The 16,982-nt window shown below is 34.0% G+C and overlaps 1 protein-coding gene across 2 annotated transcripts in view; it reads right to left on the bottom strand.

The window, feature by feature from the left end:
* The window catches only part of LOC6041172 (uncharacterized peptidase C1-like protein F26E4.3), a 68,403-nt gene extending 56,554 nt beyond the window's left edge, over positions 1–11,849 (bottom strand). The window contains exons 1-2 of one of the 2 annotated variants that reach the window (XM_038262570.1): positions 11,400–11,849; positions 174–319 (exon numbers count right to left, since the gene is read on the bottom strand). The gene's annotated coding sequence lies outside the window, so the exon portion shown is untranslated. The remainder of the gene's footprint in view (positions 1–173; positions 320–11,399) is intronic. The other variant, XM_038262574.1, reaches the window with a different exon arrangement.
* Positions 11,850–16,982: the final 5,133 nt, after the last annotated feature.

The following is a 16,982-nucleotide window of genomic DNA, read 5'->3' as shown; positions in this document are numbered from 1 at the left end:
ATTGAAACATTGCAAACGAAAACAAGCGCGTGACATCATCCCGGCAGGAAACCTCCAGAACCCGGGCGGCATCAATCGACGCGATTGTCACATCCAGATCATGAAGACGTCAAACAGGTAGCTGCGCAACTTCCACAAAAAAAAAGTGACAGCTGAAAAGGTAGCGGACTCACCTCGGTGGCAACCGCAGAAACACTAGCCCGCTTGCAGCAGGACAAAAACCGGAGGTCCAAGTAGGCTGCGGTTGATCGCAGATTTACACAACCTTCTTGGAGCGCGGGCGCGCGTGGTTGAGCGTCGTGTGGAGACTTGGCTGATCCTGTGCGGAGGAAGAGACGGAACGGAAGGTGGGTTAGAGCAGGTTGAGGAAGTCGGTGATGATGTAGCTCAACGCTGGGCGGAAAATTCAGTCAGCTAGGAAGGTTTGCGTGATCTCGATTACGGACGTCAATGTTGAGGTACCTCGGTGAGGGGAGCGTGGGAAAATCCGGGATTTGGTGTAGTAAAGGTAAGTTGGATCTGTCAAAACTGTCAAAACTGTCAAACTGTCAACCTGTCAATCTGTCAAAACTGTTAATCTGTCAAAAATGTAAACCTATCTTACAGTTGAACTGTCAGCTTGTTAAAGGAGCAATGTAATTTTTTCTCCAGAATGTTTTTGTATTAAAGGATTTTTGTTGTTCTTTTTCGCTTAGTCAAATATTGCCAAACTTGTACCATCAGCCACGCTTTGCCAGCTTTATTGGTTCAAGTGCCGTGTGGCATTCCAATGACATTGAATCACTTGCCAGACGGCCAGTCTCACCCGAATATCCGCCAGAATGTCTCTATTTCGAAGATCGTCGAAGCAATAATGAACTGCGCAAATCTTCCAAGAATTTCAATAAACACACTTTTTCAAGTCGAGCACTTTCCAAGAACAGGTTGACACTAAAGGTATTGGTCCCGAAAATGTAAACAGCTGCTACATGCAAAATTTTTGCAATTTTTCTGCGAATTTGGTGCACATTTTGCGCTCCCGAGTGACGGGCAAATTTATTGGAGCGACGTGCAAATTGAGCTGGATTGGGACATGGTTGAAATTGAGCAGAGCTCAACGGGGTTTCACTGGTTTGTTTAGCTTTGAGTTGCAAATCTTGATTTGCGGAGTTTAGAAGTCTCCAGAATTACAATTTAGTCCAGTTTATAAGTACTGATTCTTCATTATGTTCAAAACAAGTACCAAAATCGACTCACCTAAAAGATCTTGCCAACGGCCAATTAGTCCCAATTTGTTCTGAGCTCAACTTGTCATGTACAATTACTGCAAAGACTTTTCAAGTCTCCTCAACGCGATTGTATCACCCAAATCCCCCCAAATTCATCTCACTTTCGATCCCCCCCGAAAAAAAAATCCAATCTGGCCAACCGCCCAAAAGTAATCGCACAAAAAGGTCATCGATTCCCCCACGACCTGTGGCTCTTTCTTCACCCACTCGAGCGGTCGCTGGCCAGACGTCGATTTGCCAGCCAGAGACAGAAACAAACACAAACGCCAAACAGGATGCCAAAAGAGAAACCCCAAGAATTAAACATCTCGCGATGACGGTGGAAAGGAGTTTGCACAAAAAAAATCAAATCAAGATCAATGAAATCCAGTAACTCCCCCGAAAAGCACGCGACTCTGTGTGCGAATATCTCTAGGTTAGGTTTCGTCTGGTGGGCGATATCCGGCGTAAACAAACTTCAAAAATGTGACGAAATTTGATGTCTTATGCTAATGCGCGCGTTTGAAAAATGCAACCCCCGCGGCCATGACCTATGGGAAACCAAATTCAGGTAGCGAAATAGCTTCAGGTTTGAAAAATGATGATGTATGATGCGGTTGACCCCTCGCAGTAGGCGCGAAATCGACATCAATCAGCCGGATCTTGGCAGGCTAGAAGCTTCCCCGCTGCTTCCAAACATCGAGCTGTTGGAGGACCCAGATTAGTTCGGGACGTCGTCCCGCGAAAGGTTGAGGCTAAAACTGCTTACATCATGCATAATTATAACGATTAGCAGCTCAGCATCATCACCTTCGACGACTCACGTGCGCCCCGCAGACGAATTCCAACCGGTGTAATACCGGTGGCCACGTGCGAACTTTACGGCACCATAAAGCTCGGATGAATGGCAGTGCGGCGACGCGCAGGAAAAGGTAATCAACGCAAAATGTATAGCCGGCTCGTTGATGCGTCCATTCAAGATGTGAAATGGTCTCGGCAATTAGGTCTTTAAAAGTTTTGGTTTGTTCGGGAAGAAATGGTTTTGAAACGATTCCTCTATTACGGACGTTGACATTGACGAAACATAACAACACGAACTTGACGTTTAGTGATGCAGGTAAGTGAGTGTGAAGTGATAACAAAGTGTCAAAGTGAATAAGCATTCTGTCACCTGTCATTCTGTCAATCTGTCAATTTGTCATTCTGTCAATCTAGCTGTTCAGCAACAGTCTAGCTGTTCAGCGACAGTCTAGCTGGTTAGCGACTGTCTACCTGTTCAGCGACAGTCTAGCTGTTCAGTGACAGTCTAGCTGTTCAGCAAAAGTCTAGTTGGTCAGCAACAGTCTAGCTGGTCAGCAACAGTCTAGCTGTTCAGCAACAGTCTAGCTAGTCAGCATCAGACTAGCTGTTCAGCAACAATCTAGCAGTTTTGCAATAGTCTAGCTGTTCAACGGCAGTCTAGCTGTTCATCAACAGTCTAGCTGTTTAGCAACAGTCTAGCTGTTTAGCAACAGTCTAGCTGTTCAGCGACAGTCTAGCTGGTCACCAACAGTCTAGTTAGTCAGCAGTTCAGCGACAGTCTAACTGTTCAGTGACAGTTTAGCTGGTCAGCAACAGTCTTGCTGGTCAGCTGTTCAGCAACCGTCTAGCTGTTCAGCAAAAGTCTAGTTGGTCAGCAACAGTCTAGCTGGTCAGCGACAGTCTAGCTGTTCAGTGACAGTCTAGCTGTTCAGTGACAGTCTAGCTGTTCAGCGACAGTCTAGCTGCTCAGCAAAAGTCTAGTTGGTCAGCAACAGTCTTGCTGGTCAGCAACAGTCTAGCTGTTCAGCAACAGTCTAGCTGTTCCAAGACAACCTGGTTGTTCGGCAACAGTCTAGCTATTCAGCAACAGTCTAGCTAGTCAGCATCAGACTAGCTGTTCAGCAACAATCTAGCAGTTTTGCAAATGCAACAGTCTAGCTGTTCAGCAACAGTCTAGCTGGTCAGCAACAGCCTAGCTGTTCAGCAACAGTCCAGTTGTAGTAGATCAATCGTACAAACTTAAACGCTGACCGTGAATCTGACCAATTGCCCCCAGTTTCAAGAAAACCAGCAATCTAATCGTTTTCCCGCCCAAGATATCGCCGCAAACTTCCGCCATCGCGAGTTTTCTTCCTTCCAGAATTTGTAAACACAATGCCCGGGAATAAACAAAATCCCTCGCCGTCCACTCGCAATCAATCACAATTCATTACGTTGGCATTATGCCGGCCGGGCTTATCGGTTGTTTACACTAAAGTTAACAATCCTGGCTCGTCGTAACCTTACACGTTTTGGTGAAACGACATTGTCTCCGCTTCGACGTTGTCGTGCTATCTTTTCGCACGTCGCTTTTTGACGTTTCGAGAAAAACGCGTTTTAATGTTTGACTTTGAATAAACAAAAGCTAGAGCGCGCAATGTAAACAATAACAAACACGTTTTGTTTGGTTGACCATTGCATTGTCTCCAAGTTTGATTGAATTTGGTTGCCTTTGTTTCGAGTTATAATTACAAATGTTTACGGTATTCGGGCATGTACGTGTGTCAAATGCGTTCTGACCGGAAATCCCTTTGGCCAGTTGTCGCACTTGCAGAAATTTTCAAGTGCGACAAGATAGCACGTCAACGACGACTTGGTGACGTTTCGTGGGCAACCTAAGGTACAACCCTAAAACAAAGGGTGAGATGCGCTCAACCTGCTGCAAAAGTTGTTGTTTACAAAAAAAGGGTTGTGCAATCCAGATTGTGGCATTCTCGGAACCACTAACTTGAGACAAGACCGCGTGCGTGGAGGTGGAATCGTCGTCGTCTTCCCCCCAAGATAAGATAAGATAGTACAAAAATAAAAGCATCCCTTTTGGACGCAAAGTGCGCGCGACCCACTTATCACACAGAATTGTCACTCTTCTTGTGCGAAGAATGTGCGAAATTCAAATTTGAAGGCAGAGTGTTGCCAGGGAACGCGTTGAAATGCGGAAGACTGCAGTTATCAGTCCGGCTCAAGTGGAATCAGCTGTTTTTCCAGCGGGGGCCACTTGAGAACATCTCTCGATACTTGACGGCGCGACTAGGACTCTAGTCAAGTTGTAAAAGTTTGTTGTTTGTGTTTGAAATCTGATCGTGCGCGTCAAGTCGTAAAACTGCAAACACTGCGCGAAATGGACTGGAAAATGTCGACAAGTGGTTTGTTCGGTTCTTAAAATACTAACTCATGGGGAGATGGAGAGGGTGTCGTTTGAACTACTGCTTTAATTGCTTGCTGCGAAAGGTGTCACGATAGCGTGATAGTGGCTGCTTTAAGCTGTAGATCTGGAGAGCAGTTCGACGATTGATTGAGTGACGGGGCAGTTTTTGTTTTTGGTTGATTGGCGATGAAATAAAAAATATGGTCACATAAAACTTGATTTAGTTAATCAGTTTATTGGAGAGAATTTTAATAACTTTACTCACCTGGAGTTGATTGTTAAAAATAGGACCAATATTTTATACAATTTGACAGCCATCAATAAAAAAATCTGTATCGTAAGAACGGATTTTCTGATCGATTTGGTGTCTTTAGCAAAGTTGTAGGAATTGCTTAGGATTTCTTTCAAAAAAAAAGCTATTTCTAAAAAAATAACCTATTCTTACTTTTTTAAACCTCTACGACCTAACCCCGCCTCTAAACGGGCTTCAATCTCAAAAATGAGCAATTCTCTACCAAAACCGGAAATGGATTTTATTTGTATTTTTTGATTTGGCTCAAACTTTGTGGGGGCCTTCCCTATGACCAAAGAGGCTTATTTTGCATCATTAGTTTGTCCATATAAATTTCCATACAAATTTGGCAGCTGTTCATAAAAAAATGGTACGTAAATATTCGAAAATCTGTAACTTTTGAAGGAATTTTTTGATCAATTTGGTGTCTTCGGCAAAGTTGTAGTTATTGTTAAGGACTATTTAGAAAAAAATAGGTACACGGAAAAAAAAATTTCCCGATTTTTTCATTAATTTTTTTTCACAAAAACTCAAATTCCCAAAATACGTATTTTTTGATTTTCGAGATTTTTTGATATGTTTTAGGGGACAAAAATCCGCAACTTTTGAGCTATAGAGAAACATGGTCAAAATCTGCCGCCGAGTTATGATTTTTGAAAAACTGGTGATTTTGGAAAAAATTTTATACATAAAATTTTTGACCTCATTTTTATGCAAAATTGAATTTGCAATCGAAAATTACTTTACAGATTTTTTGATAAAGGGCCCCGTTTTCAAGATATAGCCACCGAAAGTTTGATTTCAGCGAAATATTTGCAGTTTTTCGATTTTTAAAAATAGTAACCATGAGTGACCATCTCTAAAAATATTTTTTTTGAAAAGTTCAGAAAATTTGCTATAAAATTGTCTAAGAGACATCGAAGATTGGACCTCTGGTTGTTGAGATACAGCGGCTTAAAGAAAAGAAACACGAAAATTGAAGTTTTCTAAGTCTCACCCAAACAGCCCACGATTTTCTAATGACGATATCTCAGCAATTAATGGTTCAATTTTCAATGTTAATACATGAAACATTCGTGAAATTTTCCGATCTTTTCGAAAAAAATATTTTGAAAATTTTTAAATCAAGACTAACATTTCAAATGGGCATAATATTCAATGTTTGGCCCTTTTAAAATGTTAGTCTTGATTTAATTTTTTTCAAAATATTTTTTTCGAAAAGATCGGAAAATTTCACGAATGTTTTATGTATTAACATTGAAAATTGAACCATTAGTTGCTGAGATATCGTCATTAGAAAATCGTGGGCTGTTTGGGTGAGACTTAGAAAACTTCAATTTTCGTGTTTCTTTTAAGCCGCTGTATCTCAACAACCAGAGGTCCAATCTTCGGTGTCTCTTAGACAATTTTATAGCAAATTTTCTGAACTTTTCAAAAAATATTTTTAGAAATGGTCACTCATGGTCACTATTTTAAAAATCGAAAACTGCAAATATTTCGCTGAAATCAAACTTTCGGTGGCTATATCTTGAAAACGGGGCCCTTTATCAAAAATCTGTAAAGTAATTTTCGATTGCAAATTCAATTTTGCATAAAAATGAGATCAAAAATTTTATGTATGAAATTTCGATTTTTCCAAAATCACAAGTTTTTCAAAAATCATAACTCGGCGGCAGATTTTTGACTCTATAGCTCAAAAGTTGCGGATTTTGTCCCCTAAAACATATCAAAAATCTCGAAAATCAAAAATACGTATTTTGGGAATTTGAGTTTTTGTGAAAAATTAATGAAAAATCGGGAAATTTTTTTCCGTGTACCTATTTTTTCTAAATAGTCCTTAACAATACCTACAACTTTGCCGAAGACACCAAATTGATCAAAAATTCCTTCAAAAGTTACAGATTTTCGAATATTTACGTACCATTTTTGTATGAACAGCTGCCAAATTTGTATGGAAATTTATATGGACAAACTAATGATGCAAAATGGCTTCTTTGGTCATAGGGAAGGCCCCCACAAAGTTTGAGCCAAATCAAAAAATACAAAAAATAAAAATGGTCGAAATCGGCCGGTTTTGTAGAGAATTGCTCAAATCCATTTTTCAACCAATTTTTGATCTTTAAAAAGCATTGGAAAGAAGAACTCATAATTTTTTTTAAAATTTTAAAGTTGGAATCATTAGTTCATTAGTTTTAAAAAAATGTAAGATCTGACGAAAACAAAAATTTTAGCGAAAATAAACTTTTTGTGATACTGCACATCAACATTTTTTTCAAAAATTCATTTTTTTTTTAAAGTAACCCAAAAACGCTAAAAGTGATTCTTAGCGCATGAGGAATGCATTCTAAATTAATTTCTTTAACTTTGATGGGGGGAGGGAGGTGGGGAAACAAAAACTATAAATAAAATTTGTACCAATGTTTTCGAAACGATCGAAGAAAATAAATATGATTTATTTTTTTCGTCGGCTAGTAAAATTAAAATCAAGGTTTTCAAAGGTTTGGCCGTCATATTGACTAAAATTCAGTTTAACATTGAAAAAAATAAATGTTAAAATGGATTGTAAACTTTTTGCAATAAATTGTATGTTGGTTATTTTAGCATTTTTTTTTTTACATATTTAGACTATTAAATCTCTTAAACGTTGTTGAATAATGGGGCAACAGATCGGTAAAACCCGTTAAAGTTTAGGATTTTTGCCTTCCTCACCTTACTGAGGAAAGGCTATAAAATCACTCGAAACACGAAATTCTTGATTTGACCTCCTAGACCCATCTTCATGTATACATATCAACTCAGAATCAAATTTTGAGCAAATGTCTGTGCGTGTGTAATGGGATGTTGATAAAAAAATTACACTGAGTTATCTCGGCACTGGCTGACCCGATTTGGACAGTTTTGGTCTCATGTGATCCGTCTTGGGGTTCCATAAGTCGCTATTGAAAATGATAATTTTTAGTTAAGTACTTCAAAAGTTATGCTAAAAAAACAAATTTAACAAAAGTCCGGAAGATTTTAAAAAAGGTGGTTTTTGTAAGAAACCTCGTCTTGTTATACATTTATAGAAAGGTATTCAAAAGACCTTTTCAACAAGTTCAAAAGATTGAAGATCTGACAACCCTATCAAAAGATATAAGCACTTAAGTGTTATTTATGTACTTTTTAGAGGCCGGATCTCATATATTTCTATGAATACGTTGTCCGGATCTATCATGCGACATGTCGTTGGATAGGTAATCAAAAGACCATTCCAACGAGTTTAGTAGATTAAAGATCTGTTGATCCTATCAAAAGTTACACTGCATTACACTCAAAATGTGAGGAAGGCTCCAACCACCTTATGGTGGATTAAGAAAAGTTTTTCATTAATTAATTGATATTCTGCCATTTTTCATAGTTGCATAACTATAAATGTATAACACATTTTCCGATACTTTTTGTCGGAAATTTAAAAATCATGCTTTAACTTGAAAATTATTTTTTAGAAACCTTCTCACCCTCGACCAGAGCCGAGGGTCATAATCTTTTAATAAAAATTGTACCGACCTTAAGGTACTTTCCATAATTGCAAAATATTAATTATTCATGTGATCGCGCCCAGATCAGGTCTGAGTAGATTTTGTGAGCCAGTGCAGATTATGCTCTAGTACAGCAACACAAAAACAGTCAGCACAACAAATACAAACAGAAACAGAACATCCAGTGAGTGCCTGGAGTTCTGATGTTCAAATAAGTAGCTTTGGCCAGCAGGCACCGACTAGCGGTTGGTCATTGCTCTGCGAACCGTACTACTGACCAGTTCAGATTAAATCAGACGCAGTTTAGCTAAGTTTAAGTGTTTACAGTCCACTTTTAGTCCGTCCAAATAACTGACCGCGAATAAATCTGACGACTTTGAGAATAAATGTTTTCTGTACAACCCGCGAGTTCTGATTAATTTAGAAAGATCCGATTTTGCAAGGCACCGGGAATCTGACGCTAGTATGTGCGCAAACATCATGAATAAACGGAAATTTCCGTCTTATTTAATATGTTAATATAAAATATGAAAAATATATTAAAATATTTTTTTAATTGGCAAATTAAAGATTGAAAGTTTATTCTTAATTGTCGAAACTGTTTACAATATTTGTTTTTTTTTATGTCCAGATTTTGGTTTTATTTTCTAACATTTTTTTCACCCCTAACTTTTAAATAAATTTTGGAGGGTTCTAACCTCAGTTTATAAAACAAAATTATAAACTTATAAAGGTTGTTCAAAAACAAACCCTAGACCCACTACACCCACCCCATATTTGGGGACGTAATTTTTTAACGAACCCAAAAGTCAAAAACATGTTTGAATAATTTTTCGAACAATTCAACGATATTTGGAAAATGTGACATTGATTGTTGGTTTTTCAAGAGTCCAACAATCAAAGTTTTTAACAGTAATAAAGCAATTTTTTTCATGAATTAAACCCACTGAAAAAATCAATTGATAATATATAAAAAAATATATGCATTTAATATAAGAGCAACTCTCTACGAAATCGGCCGATTTTGACCATTTTTATTTTTTGTATTTTTTGATTTGACTCAAACTTTGTGGGGGCGTTCCCTTTGACCAAATAAGCTATTTTGCGTCATTGGTTCACCCTTACAAGTCTCCATAAAATTGTGGCTACTGTCCATACAAAAATGGTATGTAAATATTCAAACAGCTGTAACTTTTGAGTGAATTTTCTGATCAATTTGGTGTCTTCGGCAAAGTTGTAGGTATTGTTGAGGACTTTTGAGAAAAAAATAGGTAACGGAAAAAAAATTTGCATATTTTTTTCTCAACTTTTTTTAGCACGTAAACTCAATTTTCCAAAATACGTATTTTTTGATTTTCGAGATTTTTTGATATGTTTTAGGGGACAAAAATCCGCAACTTTTGAGCCAAAGAGAAACATGGTCAAAAAATCTGCCGAGTCATGAATTTTTGAAAAAATAGTGATTTTTGGAAAAAATCGAAGTTTTACAAATTGACATTATTTTTTTAATGCAAAATTGAATTTGCAATCGAAAAGTACTTTACAGATTTTTTGATAAAGGGCTCCGTTTTCAAGATATAGTCACCGAAAGTTTCATTTTAGTGAAATATTTGCAGTTTTTCGATTTTTTAAAAATAGTGACCATGAGTGACCATTTCTTTGAATATTTTTTTTGAAAAGTTCAGAAAATAAATTTGTCTAAGAGACATTGAAGATTGGACCTCGGGTTGCTGAGATAGAGCCACTTTAAGAAAAAGAAACACGAAAATTGAAGTTTTCTAAGTCTCATCAAAACAACCCACCATTCTTTAATGTCGGTATCTCAGCAACTAATGGTCCGATTTTCAATGTTATAACATGAAACATTCGTGAAATATTCCGATCTTTTCGAAAAAAATATTCCGAAATTTTTTAAATCAAGACTAACATTTTGAAAGGGCCAAAAATTGAATATTACGCCCGTTTAAAATGCTAGTCTTGATTTAAAAATTTTCAAAATATTTTTTTCGAAAAGATTGGAAAATTTCAAAAATTCAGAAAAAATCCCATACAAATTTATATGGAAAATTGAATCGCTTTGCGCAAAGTGAGGACTGGACCAACCGTTCACAAACTTTTGGGAGTTGTTTAGGACCCCAAAAGGGACTAAAAAATTGCTGTGCTGGAAAATGGATTTTGTTATTACACCCTAATGAACCACGCTAGCACGCATATCGCAAAAAAAAATCTTTGAAAAGAAAAGTAAAGCCGACTATAAACTATTGAGATTCTGCTATATGACATTGATTTTTGCAATATAACCAAATAAAACTTTATTTTAGCTTTTTACACACTTAGATATTTGAACCGTTGCAACGCGTTGTTTAGGAAAATACAGAAATTTTCATGATTTTTTATCATGAGTTTATTTTTTTGTGCTTTTTCCCTTAGACATGGAAATTTATCTAGAGTTTTTTTTTTATTTTTAAAACAAAAAAAATGTAAAGGAAGGTTACAAAAACTTTAAAAAATGTAGTGGCCTTATTAATGAAATAAATAATTATTAATATACATTGAGGATAAAAGTTTGTCTCTTTCAAATAAAAAAATCAATCAAACCCCAGTAAAGAAATAAATACACAAAAATTTTGAAAATAATTTCAACAAACCAGTTCAACATTAATGCTGAATCTTAACTCAAATGGTTCTCGTTTATATATTTTTTTTTTCTTCAAAGGCTTCCGCACACCGGAGACCGGAGCAGTTCTGTGTGTGGGATTTTCACTTTGCCTCTCGAAAGAAAAGGAGAAAAAAGAGCTGTAAAAAACAAGAACAGTTTTCTACAGTTTGCAGTTTGCAGCAAAAACAAAAAACCAACAAGACTCGACCAAATCAACAAAACAGACCCCGCATTTTGCGATATTCGCGTTCACTCATTTATTTGTCACACTCTCTGATGGAATCAATTTGCAAAACCGTTTTAAAGTAGGGTGGGGAGTGCAATTATTGCACATCTTTTTTTTATTTCAGGTATTTTACATTAATGTCAATTGTAATTTCGATGTTGTTATTTTTGAAGCTATTTTTGAAACTTTTTCTTAGATATCTGTGAAGCCATAATAAATTTAGACAAATTTATACATATCTAAATAACTTACTTATATTTTCAGGACCACAAGCTTCCGATTGATCGTTTTGCCAGATTTTCACTCAATCACATAACTCACGACACTTTATTATTCTTTTTCCAGTGAACTGTTTCAACGACGGCGCAAAAAAGTGCTGACCAACTGCGGGGAGGCCAAATTTCACCGACGTCTTCCAGAATTATCCTCCAAAAAACACAATTTTTGCACAAACACTCTGTAATTGGCTAGTGCACACAAACACACATCCAAGCAGGCACCTGTGTTCACGTTACGGACCTAATGTTAGTCGATTTCAGCACTTTTTTCCATTCAGAACTTGGCCCCACACCAGCCACAGTAGGCCGAATCCAAAAGTCCACCACAGAACAGCACTCCACTCGATCAATCGAAGCAAGCCACCCTCAGCGCCCACGATGTTCAACGCTTGACACTGCGGAAAACACTGACCAAATTCGCTCTCTGCAAACTGTTGATATTTTGTTGTTCAGAGGACCCCGGGCCGCCTCCACCCCGTGCAGGCACACACCTTCCACAACACCTCTAGGAAGGAAGGCTGGATCTATTGCCGATTGCCAATCCGATTTGAGAGTTCCGGAGAGTGAGTTGGGGGAACTCAAAGCAGCGTGCTAGCGATTTCGGCGTTGGCGCGGTCTTCGATGAGAGGCGGTTGTTGAGTTGCCTAGTTGTAGGCGAAGTTTTGAACACTCATTTTGAAACCAAATATAAGCATATGATTCAGTTGATTACGATTTTCTGCAAACACGCGGAGGAAAATTGAAAAGGCGTTTATTGTTGTCGTTGATTCGTGGGCCTTGAGCGTCACCGGTAGAAATATTTGACGAGTTATAATCGTGGCATAAGGAAGTGAAAATTGATTCATAACTCAAGTGTAGGAGAGAGTAAATAAAACTCAGAGTGATTGAGAAAAGCAACGAAAATAGAAAGGTTTGCAATAACTCAGGATGAATGGCACTAGAGCTATTCTCGGGTTAGTTTTCAAAAGAACGCAAGAGGCATTGTGACCTCATAAAATCAAACAATAACAGTTCAGACTCGATTGACCGAAGGCCTGAGAAAAAATTAACTTCGGTTAATCTAGTCATAAAAAAAAACAATTTGTGCAATTCCGTCGTGAAACTACTTACTTTTCCTGTCATTCTTGAACGGCGAAATAGCCTACTTTCTGTACCAAAAATAACAGAATCGAATAGCAACACTTTTCAAAATAAATGCTGAAAAGTTCTACTTTTCAGCACTGAAATGGGTGCTGAAAAGTTGAACTTTTCAGCACTTGTTTCGAAAAGGAACACTTTTCAACATTTTTTTGATTTAAACGTTTTATTGACAAAATACATGAAAATTCGATTTAAAATTTCACTCAATGGGTGTTTTTCGAAATTACAAAAAATGTTGTATGGAACTCGTTGCAAAATTTGATTTTTTCAGCACCGTCGTATTTATCCAACTCGGTGAACCTCGTTGGATAAATGTACGACACGTGCTGAAAAAATCCTCTTTTTGCAACTTGTTGCATAAACTCCTATTTTCGATGTCCTGATATTATTTTTTTAAATCCAAGATGGCGACCAAAACGGCAGTGTTGAAATATGTATTTCAAAAATCTATTTTGAAGTGGAAATATACCGTTTCCAAACTTAACTTACAAGCAATTGCACCGCCTCGAGTAAACACACAAATGTACGCCATTTACTGGCCAAAAAGATCAAATTTAATGCACTTTTGATCATTATTTCAATTTTGCGACACCATTTCTCATCATTTTGTAGGCACACATATCCACACACAAGATAACATCAACATCTTTTGCGTTAACGTTTTTCTAAAACGTTTAAGATATGAAATTGCTTCCAACTACCGGCAACATGTTCTTTTGCACATTAGTAAGTCACTCACTTGAAAAATAATCCCGAAACACGTAAATAATTAGCAAACGCCATAAAAAAACAAACGCGCCAAGTCTTTTGACGTTTGACTTTTGACGACCCATTCCAATCGAATGCTGAAGAAAACCGAGCGAGAAGTGAAGACCAATAAAGAACCAAGGGTGGCCACCAACACCACCAACATGCTGGTGCAGCGCCTGTTGGAGTGAGCCAGTGATGCCAGGAAACTTTCTCTATAAATGCTTCTTTTCGTGAGTGTTCGCTTAAAATTTCATTACAATTGGCAGCACTAAGCAGACCCAAAAGAGCGCTGGAAGAAAACAGAACTAAGGCGTCATCCATAAAGTATGTCACGCTCTAGGGGAAAAGCGTGACAAAGGGGGGGGAGGGGGGTAAATTTTGGCCGATTTTTCCGTGACGTACTTTATGGATGAAGCCTAAGCTGAAAATAGAAAAATGGGCGTGGCCCAATGCATTCTCGTCTGATTAGAAAACATTTGGGAAATATTTTTTTAAATGCTTTTAAACGGAATAGCATAACTTTTAGTGAAAGTGAAAATAGATGTTCACAAAAAGTTGCTCAACTGGTTGGTTTACTTGGTTTTTATGAATTTCAAGAAACGCTCCAGATTATTCAGCATATTTCAAACACGACCGCTTATTAGGCTTAAAATGGGTATATTTCCCCTATATTGACTTTTATGTTAAAATGACTGAAAAATTGCATTGGGTGCAAGCATTGCTCCCTCTCACATTTTTTGTGACTCTTTTTGTAAGGCTATCTACACAAAAAAAATAAATGAAAAAATCGTGGGCTGGTGATGATTTTTCAGCTTTAAAATCGTAAATTCGAATAATATGGAAATGTTTTTATTGTAAAAAAAAGGAGAAAATGGTCATTTTTCGGACCACCCAAACACGGCGCAGGTCACTTTAAAAGTACAAGTGTAATTTTTTGCAAAAGAAGTTTTTAGTTTTTAGTTTTTAGTTTTTAGATTTTAGTTTTTAGTTTTTAGTTTTTAGTTTTTAGATTTTAGTTTTTAGTTTTTAGTTTTAAGTTTTAAGTTTTTAGTTTCTAGTTTCTAGTTTTTAGTTTTTAGTTTTTAGTTTTTAGTTTTTAGTTTTTAGTTTTTAGTTTTTAGTTTTTAGTTTTTAGTTTTTAGTTTTTAGTTTTTAGTTTTTAGTTTTTAGTTTTTAGTTTTTAGTTTTTAGTTTTTAGTTTTTAGTTTTTAGTTTTAGTTTTAGTTTTAGTTTTTAGTTTTAGTTTTTAGTTTTTAGTTTTTAGTTTTTAGTTTTTAGTTTTTAGTTTTTAGTTTTAGTTTTTAGTTTTTAGTTTTTAGTTTTTAGTTTTTAGTTTTTAGTTTTAGTTTTTAGTTTTTAGTTTTAGTTTTAGTTTTTAGTTTTAGTTTTTAGTTTTTAGTTTTTAGTTTTTAGTTTTAGTTTTTAGTTTTAGTTTTTAGTTTTTAGTTTTTAGTTTTAGTTTTAGTTTTTAGTTTTTAGTTTTAGTTTTTAGTTTTTAGTTTTTAGTTTTTAGTTTTTAGTTTTTAGTTTTTAGTTTTAGTTTTTAGTTTTAGTTTTTAGTTTTTAGTTTTTAGTTTTTAGTTTTAGTTTTTAGTTTTTAGTTTTTAGTTTTTAGTTTTTAGTTTTTAGTTTTTAGTTTTTAGTTTTTAGTTTTTAGTTTTAGTTTTTAGTTTTTAGTTTTTAGTTTTAGTTTTTAGTTTTTAGTTTTTAGTTTTTAGTTTTTAGTTTTTAGTTTTTAGTTTTTAGTTTTTAGTTTTTAGTTTTTAGTTTTTAGTTTTTAGTTTTTAGTTTTTAGTTTTTAGTTTTTAGTTTTTAGTTTTTAGTTTTTAGTTTTTAGTTTTTAGTTTTTAGTTTTTAGTTTTTAGTTTTTAGTTTTTAGTTTTTAGTTTTTAGTTTTTAGTTTTTAGTTTTTAGTTTTTAGTTTTTAGTTTTTAGTTTTTAGTTTTTAGTTTTTAGTTTTTAGTTTTTAGTTTTTAGTTTTTAGTTTTTAGTTTTAAGTTTTTAGTTTTAAGTTTTAAGTTTTTAGTTTTTAGTTTTTAGTTTTTAGTTTTTAGTTTTTAGTTTTAGTTTTTAGTTTTTAGTTTTAGTTTTTAGTTTTTAGTTTTTAGTTTTTAGTTTTTAGTTTTTAGTTTTTAGTTTTTAGTTTTTAGTTTTTAGTTTTTAGTTTTTAGTTTTTAGTTTTAGTTTTTAGTTTTTAGTTTTTAGTTTTTAGTTTTTAGTTTTTAGTTTTTAGTTTTTAGTTTTTAGTTTTTAGTTTTTAGTTTTTAGTTTTTAGTTTTTAGTTTTTAGTTTTTAGTTTTTAGTTTTTAGTTTTTAGTTTTTAGTTTTTAGTTTTTAGTTTTTAGTTTTTAGTTTTTAGTTTTTAGTTTTTAGTTTTAGTTTTTAGTTTTTAGTTTTTAGTTTTTAGTTTTTAGTTTTTAGTTTTTAGTTTTTAGTTTTTAGTTTTTAGTTTTTAGTTTTTAGTTTTTAGTTTTTAGTTTTTAGTTTTTAGTTTTTAGTTTTTAGTTTTTAGTTTTTAGTTTTTAGTTTTTAGTTTTAGTTTTTAGTTTTAGTTTTTAGTTTTTAGTTTTTAGTTTTTAGTTTTTAGTTTTTAGTTTTTAGTTTTTAGTTTTTAGTTTTTAGTTTTTAGTTTTAGTTTTTAGTTTTAGTTTTTAGTTTTTAGTTTTTAGTTTTAGTTTTTAGTTTTTAGTTTTTAGTTTTAGTTTTTAGTTTTTAGTTTTAGTTTTAGTTTTAGTTTTTAGTTTTTAGTTTTTAGTTTTTAGTTTTAGTTTTTAGTTTTTAGTTTTTAGTTTTTAGTTTTTAGCTTTTAGTTTTTAGTTTTTAGTTTTTAGTTTTTAGTTTTTAGTTTTTAGTTTTTAGTTTTTAGTTTTTAGTTTTTAGTTTTAGTTTTTAGTTTTTAGTTTTTAGTTTTTAGTTTTTAGTTTTTAGTTTTTAGTTTTTAGTTTTTAGTTTTTAGTTTTTAGTTTTTAGTTTTTAGTTTTTAGTTTTTAGTTTTTAGTTTTTAGTTTTTAGTTTTTAGTTTTTAGTTTTTAGTTTTTAGTTTTTAGTTTTTAGTTTTTAGTTTTTAGTTTTTAGTTTTTAGTTTTTAGTTTTTAGTTTTTAGTTTTTAGTTTTTAGTTTTTAGTTTTTAGTTTTTAGTTTTTAGTTTTTAGTTTTTAGTTTTAGTTTTTAGTTTTTAGTTTTTAGTTTTTAGTTTTTAGTTTTAGTTTTTAGTTTTAGTTTTTAGTTTTTAGTTTTTAGTTTTTAGTTTTTAGTTTTTAGTTTTTAGTTTTTAGTTTTTAGTTTTTAGTTTTTAGTTTTTAGTTTTTAGTTTTTAGTTTTTAGTTTTTAGTTTTTAGTTTTTAGTTTTTAGTTTTTAGTTTTTAGTTTTTAGTTTTTAGTTTTTAGTTTTTAGTTTTTAGTTTTTAGTTTTTAGTTTTTAGTTTTTAGTTTTTAGTTTTTAGTTTTTAGTTTTTAGTTTTTAGTTTTTTTTTTCTTTTTTTGTCGAAAACAAGTGTAAAACAAAAAGAGTTATTTTTACCAGGCTTGTGCCCGTTTCGACTCTGAACAGTTTTGTTTCATTTGAAAATTGTCACGTTGGTATGTCGCGCAACATTTAATTTCAAGTCGTGCAACGGAGTTCCCTTTCATAAAATTTCTTGTTTTCTTCTCTTCTATCTATTTCCTT

This window comes from Culex quinquefasciatus, chromosome 3, assembly GCF_015732765.1.
Source record: "Culex quinquefasciatus strain JHB chromosome 3, VPISU_Cqui_1.0_pri_paternal, whole genome shotgun sequence".
Lineage (NCBI taxonomy): Eukaryota > Metazoa > Arthropoda > Insecta > Diptera > Culicidae > Culex > Culex quinquefasciatus.
Note: the sequence above shows the minus strand (reverse complement) of the source record. Positions and strands in the feature narration are given on the sequence as shown.